We start from the raw sequence: 15,182 nt of genomic DNA on the forward strand, positions 1-15,182 counted from the left end.
ACCAAATAACGACGCCACCTGTCAACGAAATTAAGTTTAAAATTATACTTTATTCCATTACAATAGAGAATACAATATGCATATCGCTAGCGACTCTACGTCTGCGAGCCAGCGTTGTTTGGGAAAATGATGGCAATAAATATAAAGGAAAGCCTTTAACAAAACTGTCCGATCGAGTTTGAGCTTTTCAATACATGGTGTACGGCATTTTGGAAGCGTTTTAGTTTTTCTGATAAATATTCTAACCGGCCTGACACACAATGAACATGTTAGGCAGACAATGAACAGCCATTTTTATTACAACATAAAAATATGAAGCACTAAATCTTTTAATCCATGTAAAGTACTTATTGGAAATTACTGTAAAAATTGCGTTAAGTCACAGTAATATTTAGAAGTTGTACAAAAGAAACTCATTTAAATTAGCAAGATGTGTATATCAAATAATATTTTTGTTTATTATAATAAATATAAAGGAATAAATGAAATATAAATATTCACTTCATTAAGAGCTCGAGCATTAAACAAATGAGGGTAAATGTAGCTTTGGTGCCCTATAGGATAGCGCCGTATAGGATGAATATTTTATGTGAAAAATTGCACTCGACTAATGCTTTACACCGCAGATATCTCGGAGTTAAACATCACGTACTTATTTTTCATCCCTTTTAAGGCTCTTATCTAAAGGGATAAAGGTAAAGCCGGAAAGGATAATGGTATTGTTCATTTTTGGAGTCAAAGAATTCATTTTATGACTATACTGAAACTTATGTGCTGTTACAAGTTCTGGAGAGATATCACTTGCTGTGGACGAGTCGCAGTTGAACTTTCAGTTATGAATTATTTATAAGGGTCATTACCCTCGGATTTCATACATACGTTTAATTTTATAGTAATGTAATTTTCGTCATAAAAAAAAAGAAAATTCCTAAACTACACTTAGACAGTCTTCAGAGCTTTGACTATATAAAAAGTATTGAAAGTTGTGTTTGAAACATAGTTTTATCGTTTTACATAAAAATCCAAAACAATTAAATATAATATTTATGTTATTTAGATTGTGTTCGAAATTTTTAATACATCGTCAAGCATTGAATATTATGATAGCCATATATTATAAGGCTGGATATTATCAATTGACTTGAGAATGTACAACGTTTCGCCAAATAATGCCCAAGATATTCATTCCCCCTCTATATTTTTATATATATTTTTTAAGTTTAACTAATTCTCTTTATTTAGGACGGCAAAGCATGGAGTTACTTTATGGAGTCCACTCCAATTTGCTATCCAACCCCCAGGCGACGGACCTTTCGGAGACCTGTCTGTCCGACTGTTTCAAGTATAAATAGTAAATAAGTCTTATATATTAGGAAACCAACAATTTGTTCTAAAATTTATACTATTTAACACAATAATTGTTTTATAAAAGTTAAAATTATATAATCTACATTTTTTCACAATTTTTTTCTATAAAATTGTACCACGAAATACCTGGCTTTCATCTCAATTTGTAGACCATTATCAGAAAAGCAATATTTAGCACAGTTTTAATATTCAACAGCAGTAAGTTATTGGAGTAAATTGTAGGAAAAATTAATATTTCTTAAAAATATGTCAAAAAGCATTTAATGGACATCATCAGTAATAAAAATGCATCACTTCCATATCCAACAGTGTACTTATTTAAACGAGAAATTCCGGGACGAGTCACGGGATATTAATAAAGGAACCGGTCGCTTTGTATAAATTCTTCATTAGAGATTGTTTGTATTGTGCCGCCGGCTCTATGGGTAAATCTGACTTTTTCTGTCAGCTTAGTTTAAGTTAGTGGAGATTGCGATTTGATGTTTTGTAGAGGAGTGGAAATCTTCAGTTATCATAGAACACAACCGAGGCGGTCCTATGGGATAAAGTAATTTTAGGGTATCAAAAAATTTTAAAGAGTCGAGTAAACCTTTTTTATCTGTACGAGATCATTCTGTCTGAATTGTTTCATATTTATTCTAGACCACATTCACCCCAAGCTGAAAAAGCTTCCATACACTTTACTGGTGATGCAAAACTTTCCGGCAAGAATCCCCCGACTTTGATGTGCAGAATGTATCAAACAAAGGGACAATTCATGTAACGATTTATATCGTCTTTTGTTTAGTATTATTTTAATATTCGCTGTAATGTTTCTAGACTTAATATTATATTGTTTCTTTAAAGAGAAATAATAAATGTGAAAACAAGTGTAAATCATGAACATCTGCCTCTAAAAGCTCCTCATACAGGGCACGTGCTTGTGAGGACATAACTTCAGAACTAAGCCGTAAAACACGAGAAAATTCTTCTTTATAGCCTTACAAGACCCCCAAGTACTGCAGATTACTATTCTCATTTTATAAATGTCAACGCTTCAAACTTGAAAGGGTAAAGATTGTAGGAAATAAAGTATGGAAAAGGGCTGGCTAAGTCGATTCAGTTTACGAGGTCGTTGGATGAGAAAAATATTTGAATATTGTTCTCAGAAAATCGTTCACTTTTTAAAGCTTTATATTTGCATTCAAAACTTTTTTGGTTAACTGTAATAATGGCAAAATATAATACAAGCCACCAATCTCTAACAGAATTAGGACAATAACAATTAAACTAGTTCCGAAATGAACTCTATAATACTACAAAAAGGTGACTTCATAAGGTAATTCAAATATTTTACAATTTTTTTAAACAAGAAAAACAAAGTATTTTCGAATGAAATCAAAAGCAGAAATCATCAAGTAAATAAAATCTTTTAAACACCCAAAGAAACGAAATTGTAGCGAAAGGTGTCCAAATAAATATTAGGAGGACAAATCACAAAATTACTTCCTCTTGATACACGACTAACAAAGACGATTCATATCCGACACCGTGACGGATACGATATGGAGACGTAGCGAAATAAGGAGCAGGAAACGAATACAAATACAAAATAAAAATAAATGTAAGGAATACGGAAATGAGAGAAACCGTGTACCGGGTGTGAATTAAAATGGGGGTACGGAATTTTGTGCGTAGACAGAATTTATAGATCCATGGACTGTGTTTTTGGAGTTTGGGTTCCGGGTTCTTTATATTCGCGTATTTCTAAGTTCATTGTAATGCTGAAAATAATAGAGCGAGGTTTAAAATATACAAAATTTTCTTGTTTATTTTATTCTTTACATTGAGATTTAGATTCAGAAAGAGATTGCAATCTGCATGACAAGGAGGAGGATTCAAAGATTTTTTCGCTTGCAGCGCTTGCATTGATATTAAATATATAAATCATTTCAATGTATAATAGTGATCTATTTAAATATATCTTAAAGAACTAACAATGTATTTTCCGACAAAGCGAACAGTTTAGCGAATTATTTTGTCTCTAATAATGTAACATATAATACTCCCTAATATGTTCGCAGATCATTTGCCATAACCTAAATTTTTTGCGGTGCAAACTCGCAACTCCACTATAAGATATTGAATTTAACAGAATCTTTGCCGCTATATAACTTTGGAGCATGTGTTTGTTCACCGCAACGGCGCGGCGGTTCTGTCCTTTGTCAGATCGTGGCTCTGAATCTACTTGGATTAACAAGGACCCTCGGTTCATGGGCTCCATTAAGTATCGCAATCACAATGGATATTGGATAACGAACTACCATATTAAATTGTAGTTTAAAGATATATTGACATTTAAATTGACTTTAAATAGATATATAGCTCATTGCCAGAAGAATTCAATTCCAAGTAGATAAAACTAATGAATAAAAATTAAAAATAGAAGCTAATCTGATGATAAATGTGTATAAGTGTAAATCGAATAAGATGGTCTTCAGACAATACCCGTCATATGATTTCGCTGTCAAATTACAGAACTTCCGAGCAGGAAACTTGATTCACATTGTTTCGCCACACGTAATTGACACTTCTGCAAAATTAATATCTGCAGGAGTATGGAAGCAAACAAAGGGTTGGCAGACATATTTAAAATCTACGTATAATTTTGTGGGGCTATTTAACTTGAGATATTGTTGTAGTGCTCATAGTTTTACACATAAGGTGATAGATGCCAAGATGAATCAAAGTCAGCGTGAGCGAAAGGAGTCAATACATGAGATATTTAAAGTTTGGAATTATTTGCAACAAAGCGACTAAATATGTGTAAGTCAATATAATAGCTCTGACAACATCAACATATTATGCTTGTGAAATTAAACATTCCGCACACACAGTAATATGTCAATACTGCAATTTGCGTGCAGTCGAAGCAATGATAATTGAATATTTTGTATGTCAAATAACGCAACATCATGGGATTCTGAAAATAAATAATTTAAAGAACAATAAACATGACGGATTAGTGCCCCAAGATTTTAGTAAGAGAAAAGCTAGTACGTTAGAAGGAAGATTGGCTGGCCCCAAACAATGCTCCCTATTCCCAAAGCGAGGCGTTTTTATTTCTATGTAAATTTACATAATGATATTTTTGTCGCGCGACTTGTAGAGAGTTTTACTGCGGTAAATCTCACGGGTGACTCTGAATATAAGGGACATAAATCAACTTCACGTTTTTATGGACTTTTTTCCGATTTTTATTCACAGCAATGTGCATATGCATTAATACAATTTATTTTACTGTATCTGCATGTTTCTCTGCTTGGTATATTCTTAACCCACTTTGTTAATTGCGCGAGAAGGAATTAACATTCACGAAATCCTTTTTAACTCAATATTTTTTTTTCGTAGCACAATTAATAAGAATTAATAAGAATGATAGCACAATTAATAAGAATGTTAGTTCACTTGTGAAATTATTTAAAAATACAAAAATGCATTTTATTCAATCACCAGTATTTAAAGTGTTAGACTAAAAGTAAGGTAAGGCTGGTTACGTAGTGAGTGCTTGTTAAACAGGAGCGTGTGAGCGTTACTCTGATGGGAATGCAAATCGTGTCTTGCTAAATAAACGTCACCTGGAACAGATAGAACTGTCTTTTCACTTCATATTTTTTGCAAAAAAAGACAAAAAAAACTAGCAAACGGTTCATCAATACTTAATTGGGTTGTTTTTATAATCGAATCAATGAAATTTGTGTTATTGTAATAACTAGCACACCTACTTCTGCAGTCACAATGCATAGGTCAGGATAACTGAAATAATATGCCAGAAATCATAATATAATTACATACTAGTGTCGGTTACGAAACATTTATCACAACAATTCGTATTTATTAATAATAACATACGACTGCAATAGTGGAATCAGAGAAATATTGATATACATTTAATTTTCATTACATCGTCATATATATAAATAAAATGAAACAAATCGAAAAATAACAATACTAAAAATAAATGGAGTAAATTATATTTCATATTAATACATTGAACCTAAAAATACATGGTGTTTTGATTCAATTTGCGTAAAATCAGTATTCAATTTTCCATGGTCCCAAATTGACCATTGTTTGTACAAAGTGCTCATAGCATTGCGTATTTTACGTCGCGACATTAAAATGGTGTTGAATATTATTATAATAATGATACCATAAATATATATTACAAAACATTTAAAACCGAAAACGTGAATTTCGTTATGATAATTATCTGATTTTAACGGTTATTTGTCACGGTATCGACAATAAACAGATTGTTTGAGCAAATTACTGTGGTAATCATATCAAGTTTAGATTACGACCTTTATTTTGTACGGCGTTTATTTCATACATATGTATGTATGGCATAAACTGTTTATGTACGTAGGCTTGACAATCGATTGGAAGTCGACTCGAGACGAATTTGCATTTCCATTACGATAGTTTACAAACATATTTCGAAACACTTAACAACATTATGTTAATTTAATCAGTGACTCTGTTTTAACAAGTTTTTAGGGAATTATATATGTATGTATATTTGTAATGTGCATTTAGCTTTATACGAAAAATTGCAATTGGCTGAAAGCAGTTATCCTAACTAGTGTAGGACAAAATCCTCTTACACATTGTAGATGATGATGCCATGATAATCCAGTGTAATTATTTTAATTGCAACATGACGTGCGGGTTAAGACGCCTCGTTAAATATATTTCCAAATTCACAAGTTATAAATTTCTTAGTCCTGTAAAAACTTTTTCTAATTGCGTTGTTACTCAGACCCTCCAGGCTGGCTCGATTAGCCATGATTAACCCGACTTAATCAAGATTAACGTAGCCTACTTTAAGGCTCTTGAGTGATGTCAACGATTTGTTTGCCAGCTGAGTGAGTTACGCACTCAAACTGACTTTGAAATGAAATGATTAAGAAAATTTTTACTTAAAATTCATTTTATATTGGTTTCTCATTTTCGATAAGTAACGATTGCATGAAATAATAAAAATATTTATGATTAAAATGCTATTTACAGTCACAGTGGCGTCAACCAGTCCACGATGTATTTGAAAAGTGTTGAAATGTTAAAATTTTCCAATCAATTCATTCTTGTTGCCTTTACATTAAATATTTACGGAGAAAAGATTATTTTCAATACTCTAAGAAGGAGCAAATTTGTCTTCCCATTTTTATTATGTTAATTTTGACAGTCGACAAATTTTATATAGTGTGATTTTAAAGTCCAACAAAGTTTTAAAGTCATGACTTAGTCTAACCACGGAGTATTATATTAGCAGGATATAATTAATTAATTTTAATGTAGGTGCATCTAAATTAATTTACAAAGGCCCAGTATGAAAGACCTCCGACAAACAAATACAAATTAACGGTGAGAGCGATGCTCCTCATTCCCTTGACATATCGCATCAGACTTAGTAAATAACTCGCCTCCGCTCGTACAAATAGTGCTTGGTACTAATGCTTCGTGAAACTCTAATGTGAATGCAAATGAACATTTATTGCAGTGTTTGGATCGCATCTGATTTAACTTGAACGCGTTCATCTGTCGAGAGCTCCTTGTTTCAAACATTTATGTGTTTCAATTGCTGGAAATATGCGCGGATGTTGTTTTGTAAAGTATTTTATGTTCATACTATGAAATCCATTACATTTATCGAATTTAATTTAAGCATTTTTTACATTTCATTCTTACAAACCAATTCGAAATATTTTTGACATTCAAAAGATTTTTTTTAAAGTGCTTAGTAAAATGGTGTAAGTGTACTTACGTTTGATATTTACGAAATATTTTTTAATTTCAATTAAACATAATTGGTTCGGGATATAAGATCACTTACTTGATCTTTTATATATTAAATCTACTTCTTATTCTACTTTAATAGATCATAAATAAAAATTAAGTTTACAATAATATAAAATGTATAAAAAAGAAGTAATTTACTTTTAAATAGTATCAATGCAATGGAATCTTAACTAGGAATCTGCTCGTTACTCAGTCTCAACAACTAGAAACTGCGCGTTATTCTCAAGTTTTTTCGATGCCCCAGCGATCTGACTGAGCGACCATATAACCAAGCCTGTGGTATCGGTGTAGACCGTAGATTACTAAACAACTTCAGAGAAGCCATTCTGAATTTATGTTCTAGTTTTCAGAAAATTGCATTTTAGCCGTTGCTCTATCTTCCATTTAATTACGTATCTGATAAAGAAATTTCCAGTCCCAGCTTTGCGAATACAAATGCAAAACAAAGTTGGACAATAAATTAAATGTTTTTTTTTTTTATAAATAATACGAAACAGATAATTACACACAATGGTTTTAATGGAAATAAAACAAGCTATATTGTGTAGACTTTGTTGGTTCCCCTTTTATTATTTCTTATCTCGAACAGCCTCCATTTGAAATGTTAAATCTTTTGAAAAGACCATATAGTAAGTAGCTCTTAAGGATTTCACGTAAAGCCATATTTTACTTACATTACCTCAAATGGTTTAAGTCTAAGGAATGGGCAAGTCGAAACCACTTAGCCATTGTTTTAAAACATAACTGCTCAACAAAATTTATATATATTGAGGAACCTTATCCATACGATTTATAAAAATAAGAACAACTACAGAGAGTGACTTCAAATGCTTCTTCTAAATTAATTATATGGTTCGTATAATGAAGTCCGAACACAGTGAAAATGTTAGAAAAAATAGAGTAAAGACAGCTGAGACAACGTTGTAAATCTTGTCATTGGGATGCTGACAACATTCGTCTTAACGGGACATTAGGATAACGTTATAAGTCAGGGATACAGACGATCTTCGGCGCGCTACATTACCTCTAGTTATAAATATTGAAGACAGAAGTCAATCTCTTGTGATAATTCTCATTCTCATTTCCGTTACGACTTCCGTAATGCTGGTTTTTCGTAAAATAATATTTCTATATCTTATTTCTATTTTAGAACACGCGAAGACCCATTACTTCTGTTAACTTAAGAAAACTGAAAACTTTCTAAGAATATATTGATTAAATTACTAAAACAAATTTTTTTTAAAGAAAATTTTAAAGTTATTACTGTTACTATACCTAGTATTTTATCAATAGTTGTGAAGTTGCGAACACCACATTGTTCTTAAAAGAATTTCATCGTTAAGTTTCTCTTCCCGTGGGATATTAAAATCTTCCGTTGCATATTTACTTAAATAAACTAATTTCAAAATTAAAGTGTTGTTAAAATAAGAAATTCAAATATCATATCTAGTGTAAAATTATTAAATAATTCATTAACAAAATAAAGAAATGAACACAACATTGTTTGATGTAAATAAATCGAATCCGAAAGATAATGTCGTCTTAAGATATTGTTAATCCCATTCTTAAATTTCTGGCCTACTTTCCCTTATTGTGAACCCCATTTGTCGTGTCCCAGTATAATTAATATCCCGGGACACTATTTTAATTCATTACAGCGACACAGGCAGTTTGTTTCGGCTAACTTAAACTTTCCAACGAGTTCTCTAACAATGATATAATTGTGAAAATTAATGTTGATCCCGCCATCTTTAGATTGTATATATTTCTTTTAATTCTATATCGCTTCTATTGTTTTGCGCATTTTATAGAAAATGAAATATTTTTTACATGAGTTAGGTTTAAAATACAATGATTAATATAATATAAATATTTAAAACCGTTCAAAGGAATATTTATTTCGAAATAAAGATAGAAGATGCATGCTTCAAATACTTAGTATATAAATTTGAAGAATTAATTTATGTGTGTCCGTCTGTCTCTTGAACTAACACGCTAATTTCAAGCTCGTATTTTCGTGGTGCGTTTGTTAGAGTAATTAACGGTGACAGAGCATGCTATAACTTCCGACTTACAACGAAATTTTGAATTATTCCTGGAGTACCTTCTGTTACATCCATTGTAATAATATCTGTTGCACTAAATATATTATTAGCTCTTATTATCAAAATATTCGAATTAAGATACATCAAAATATTTAAAGTTAAGCGGTAAAGAATTTCAAAAAGCGTTTTTCAGGCTCCAAAATGTCGTAAAAGCATTGGTATTCGTTTAACATCTCAACGGTCGGCTACCAAGAAAAATAATTAAAAATTCCATCAAGCAAAACGTTTTGACAAAAAACATTCATTGTCGCAATTTTTAAAGCTTAATAACGGAACCATGGACAGACATAAAGACCTCCTAACAAAAGTATATCTCAAGACAAAACGAGCAACACGTTACTAGATGTACGACCGCTAAAAGAACATAAACTATAATCTGATTCCTTGATAATAATCAAGATAATAATCATAGCATATGTATATAAAAAATATAGGCGAACACATCTTTAAACCCGATGTAACGATGTTGATTTCTTAGTATGGCTTATTTCAGTATTTTCACATAGAAATATATTTGATAGGTTAATCAATATTTGTATGGAAAATTAATGAAATAAAATAAAACGTAGTAAGATTGTTTAAGTTAAAAAATGTGTATGAGTTTATAAATCGCTGTGTTAGTGGCCATTGGGAAAAGGACAGTAATATTAAAGTGCTCGAAATACACAAGCAAGTCAAGGTGGGGAACACCTGGGATATTTCTTTCATTGCACGAACACAAAGGGGATTTCGTTAGAAAAACCTGCATCTAATAACGTCCAGATGAGGAAATGAATTTTAATGAAAAAAATGTTGTTTCAAAATAATAGCATACTTTCAATAAACTGCATTCTCCTTTATTGTGAGGGACTTAAAAGAAATCTTCAATCTTTTCTTATTATAAAAATGGTCTTCAGCAAAGATTAAAAAACCTCTCTGCTGTACAAAGATCAATCGATGGCCTCCAAGGATGGAGATATCTATAGGGGGTTTTTAACAAAATTAAAAACCCCTGATTTGGGCTGTAACAAGCCGGTCCAAGTGACTCAAATCATCGGTTCCACTGATTACATTATGCAAATTTTGTCCCCTCCGTGTCATCTATATCTTATCGAAGATATCTAGAATTTGGATACCGTTCATGATTCTTATTTTTAATGTTCAAACCAGCAAGAAAGCTTTCCTTATTTTATGACAATTTAAACGATAATCCCTTGTCTTAACATCGTAATAACGACTTTAAGGTTTTAAATTTATTTGTAGAAATATGAAATGAAGAGGATTATTAAATATATATTTTTTCATTTGGTCCCGAACGACGTAGGTTTGATGAGTTACGACGCAATGCGTATATCGAGGTATTTTTAGCCAGGAATTAAATTAATTAATCTAGTATAAGCAGTGACTTCTAAAATGTGTATATCCTTGTATTCTCTTTTTCCTGGAACAGATACTTGTAAGGCGTTTCGTCGACCTTGTTCCGGGGACATTTCGAGATTAACGTAGAAAAGTATGTTTCCATTTGAAAGTCTCATTCGTTTTTCGCTACGAATGCCGCAGCTGCGTTTGTCAGAATAATTTCAATGTAGGGAGGCTTTACCTCTTATCGGGCTTTTACTGCCTTTTAGATAAAAGTTAAATGACGTTGCTGACTATTTATCTGTATCCGTTCAGCTCTGAATGTGATTTGTGAAGACGGGATTGGGGACGATTTAGGGATTTCGAGATAATTACTATCGGTAGTACCGAGTTGAAACATTGCATATACAATATTTATATTAGTTTTTTTTTATTAAATAAAAATTTATATATTATTACAATTTGGTACTAGATTTAAATGATATTTACTATCGCTGTTTAATTAAGCTATTTATAATTTTAAGTCCAAAAAAAACCCTAATACCATCATTAAAATAAAATAAAATAAGTTTAAAAAGTATAATAAATCATCCAGTAGTTTTAAGTAAAAAAAAGCGACTTCACAGTAAAGTAATTCGATGATATTAACATTCATGACGGAGGGCCAATAACGTCTCTATTGCGCGGCGAAAACTCGCTTAGAATGCAACACGGATCATCCCTCTAACGACTTGCGATTTTTTAAATTACTTTCATCATTCATTAAGCCGCAGGAAACAATAGAAAGGTAAACAATTTAAACATTTAGATTGCTTAATTTTTATACTTACAATTGTTTGTCGGAATGAATTTATTACAAACAGGTGTACGACATGAATGATGCATAAAGGACTGTATGAAATATAAAAGCGTCCCGCATTCATAAGACATAACGCAACGTGTCTAAGCCCGGGACGTATCAATCGAAACTTCATATAAATCATATTGAATGTGGAAATGGGGTTGAGAGGCGAAAGGAGAATGTAAAATATTGTATCTGTCAAGAACGGCCGACTCGACTGCACCTATCCATCACGATGAAGATTGGTCTGCTACCCGGGTATTGACTTTTACAAGATATATTAGATTATTGAGCAAACCTCTTTAGTTTCATGAATGTTTAGTTCAAATGAAAATACATGATGTTTGGAACACGAAGATATTGTCTGTGAAGATTATTTACGCTTAGAAAAGGTTAAAATTATTTTATTTGAACTTAAGAATCTTGTTTCCTTATCACAGCTGTACATCCAAAATCAATAGCAGCGCCTAGCAAAAACAAACAGTTTTATATCCCTGAAGATAAACCGAAATCACGTACGATTGAAGCGCGTAAGCTCAAGACAAATATTATGCACCCTAAATAAGAGCGTAGGCAATAACCGAAACCAGGTGCGCGCAACAGTCAAGCGATACATCGGAACAAATGGACGGACGTGATCCGAGTACGGGACACTGACCCAAATACAATGCGATCAGCTCCGTCGAGACGACGTCCAAGGAACTCAAACTAACGGGGCGGAAAGTGAATAGATCCGAGGGATATATGAAGTTGAGGTGGCTTTAAATCTAAATTACATCCAAATTTATGATAGCATTCACGACCACTCGTTTGTTATATACTAATAAAAACCTTGTTTCATTTCGTGAATTCACAGTCAAGATCCTTACAACAATTCAGGCATTACCTTATTCGGCTCACCGGACCGGACGCGCCGCAGACGAAAATTAGACTTCTTATTTCAAACAGTACACGATTAGTGAGCTTCCGATAAATCTCTGTGAAACAGATTGCTGGGAAAATATGATAAGAATTTTCAACTGTTCACAAGATATTTTTTATTTAATCGACAGTTCCGTTGTTAAGTCGGTAATGAATGAACGTTATTGTCTCGTGTAAATGATCTTTTTGATTGTCCTTTTCTGTCTGAAGAATTTGTTTTATTTGAATGTTGCTGTTGCGTGTTGCTTACCGTTTTCGGATTTAAGATCTTGGTATTAATATTCTGAAACTTTTTATAGTAATACTTGTAATACACAAGCTTCTGTATGACGTCTCGTTCGAATTTAATTCGTCAGTAAACTGACTATTTTTAATTTTCATTTTTCTCACCGAAAGATTTTGTTTCAATAAAGCAGCAAATTTTATTCTATTCAGCACAAATGTTTCAGTATTTTTTTACTCTTATACGTGTCTAATATGTAAAATACACTGTAATTATATTTTTTATGTATCTAATATCATTCAATACAAACTTTCAGTCTTTATATGCACAATACTTGTATTGCAGATATGTATGTGGACTATAATGGTGACGTCAGCTCAGGACTAGTTCCTGGTTATGATTGCTATCCTTTTCCACCTAACGCATTAAAAAACAAACCCTAACTTCAAACTGATATAATTGGCTCATTTATTTCAATATTTGGCCTGGCCGCCCGCCCATCGGCGTTTTAAAACGTTATTTGTGTACTAAAATTATCAACAGCTGTAATAAAGGGTTATTTCTGGCTGTGGAATCTATTCACGATAAATTAACCTTTTACAAACCGTATTGTACACAGACCGCGGTCGGTTCCGACTGACGAGCTTGCTGTGAATTTCGTGGTTGACACTAAAAATACTCATAAATACCACAAACATATACTTTAATGTCATTTACGTCAAGTTGGAACTGTCGTGTGTAATTATAAATGTACGTAACAATAATATTTCAGATAAAATTAATATCAATAAGTCCTCATTGTAATAATATGATAATTAAGCTCAGTTTAATAAATAATAATATTCTTTCGGCAAGCGTTCACGAAAATATAATCAGTTGTAAAATTAAACAGGCGATTACGCCAAATTTACCATTCACCTCAATTGGCAATTAACTGTTTATATAGGGCAATTAAATAATTTCTGGTGTACCCGGCTCTTATTGAGTTCGGTTATAATAATATTGAGTTAGTGTGATTTTTATAATAGAAATTTAAATATGTTTTTTATACAATGATTTCTTTGTGATGTTGCATAATATTTTTACTGAGTTATGAAGATAGTTTAAGCCATGTTCGTGTAAATGGGTAAATAATTTAAGGTCTTTTATAAGTGAATCTTCAGACTATGTAAATTTTTCGCGACGTTATCTTTTTAATTCTTTTTTCTGTATCTATTATATACATATATGTCGTGTTGTCGCGAGAGTCAATCGTGCTAACCGGGCCATTGTCATGTTTTCAGATCCTAACTTATTTGCATGCTAAGAATTTTCATCTCATTTTAATTCTGCCCGGGGCCCGGCGACACACACGGCTTCCGACAGGGGACGTGCGAAATATGTAATTTTTAGGAGCTTAGAAAAATTTATGCGACACATCGGCGTAAATATTGTGGACTGCTGGTATTTTATTTTTGATATCTATTATTATACCCATTTTGAATATATATATAGGGTTAGGTGTATCGATCAAATTGGTTCAATTATTATTGTTCTTACCAGTTTAATAAACTCGCTTATAAAGATATCCGGTTAAATTTTTTATCCGATTATCGGATAGGATGACTTCTAAAGTACTACAAATAGAAAAAAAAGACAGTTGATTCGACACCCCACTTTTTGAAGTCGGTTACTCATTGATTTATATTTTTGTTCTAATTATAATAAAAAATAAATTACTCTTCACGTTAAACGTATCCCATGAATACTTTACGTTCGTTACAATGAACACAAAATGCGTAGATGTCTGACTTTACTTAACTTTCTCTGTTCTCAAAGTCATTCATACCACATATAATATATAATAATGTATGTTACCATACATCACTAATATTAAACCGGGATAATGTTCGTGATCAGTTTAAAATAAAAATTTATAGCCCATTCCCGAATAAAGGTGTAATATTCGGATTTATAGCGCCGCCTAAGTTATTGATGGAACCTGAAAACTTGAAATCCTTTATAGAATTTTAAAACTTGTATTGCGCTGATGAAAATCAGTATGGGGTCTTTTAAATTTAAAATTAGTAGTTTAATTACGATTGACTTTTTGTTATAAACGTTCGGAAGCCGAAATCACCGAAAATTTACAAGTGTTTTATAACATAAATCTTCTCATAATACAAGCTGAATGAACTTAAAATATCGGCATATCAATTGATCAAAATTAAACCGTAGATAAGTTTTCCATGTAAATGTTACCATGTAAATGTTAACATGATGTTTTTCAGCGTAGACTTTCACTTTCTGTGAACATTTTAAACAAACGTTTCAAATATATATACATATATATCAAAACAAAGAAACTAACGCATGGAATTTCAATTAAAAGCAAATACACGAACCACTTGCTCGTTTCAACTTCCATACCGCTTATTATACGAGACGTGTAAACAGCGGACGAGAGAAAAAATATATGATAGGAGAATGTTGCTTTGTGTTGTATTAAAAAATAAACATTTAAATCAAAACGAGCCGAAAGCAAATGTCTGTGAACTGCAGTCAT

At 31.9% G+C, this 15,182-nt stretch overlaps 1 protein-coding gene across 3 annotated transcripts in view; it reads right to left on the reverse strand.

Annotated features, from left to right (window-relative positions):
- The window catches only part of LOC116768334 (kinesin-like protein CG14535), a 174,812-nt gene that overhangs the window by 35,509 nt on the left and 124,121 nt on the right, over positions 1-15,182 (reverse strand). The window lies entirely within an intron of this gene.

Source organism: Danaus plexippus, chromosome 4, assembly GCF_018135715.1.
Source record: "Danaus plexippus chromosome 4, MEX_DaPlex, whole genome shotgun sequence".
Lineage (NCBI taxonomy): Eukaryota > Metazoa > Arthropoda > Insecta > Lepidoptera > Nymphalidae > Danaus > Danaus plexippus.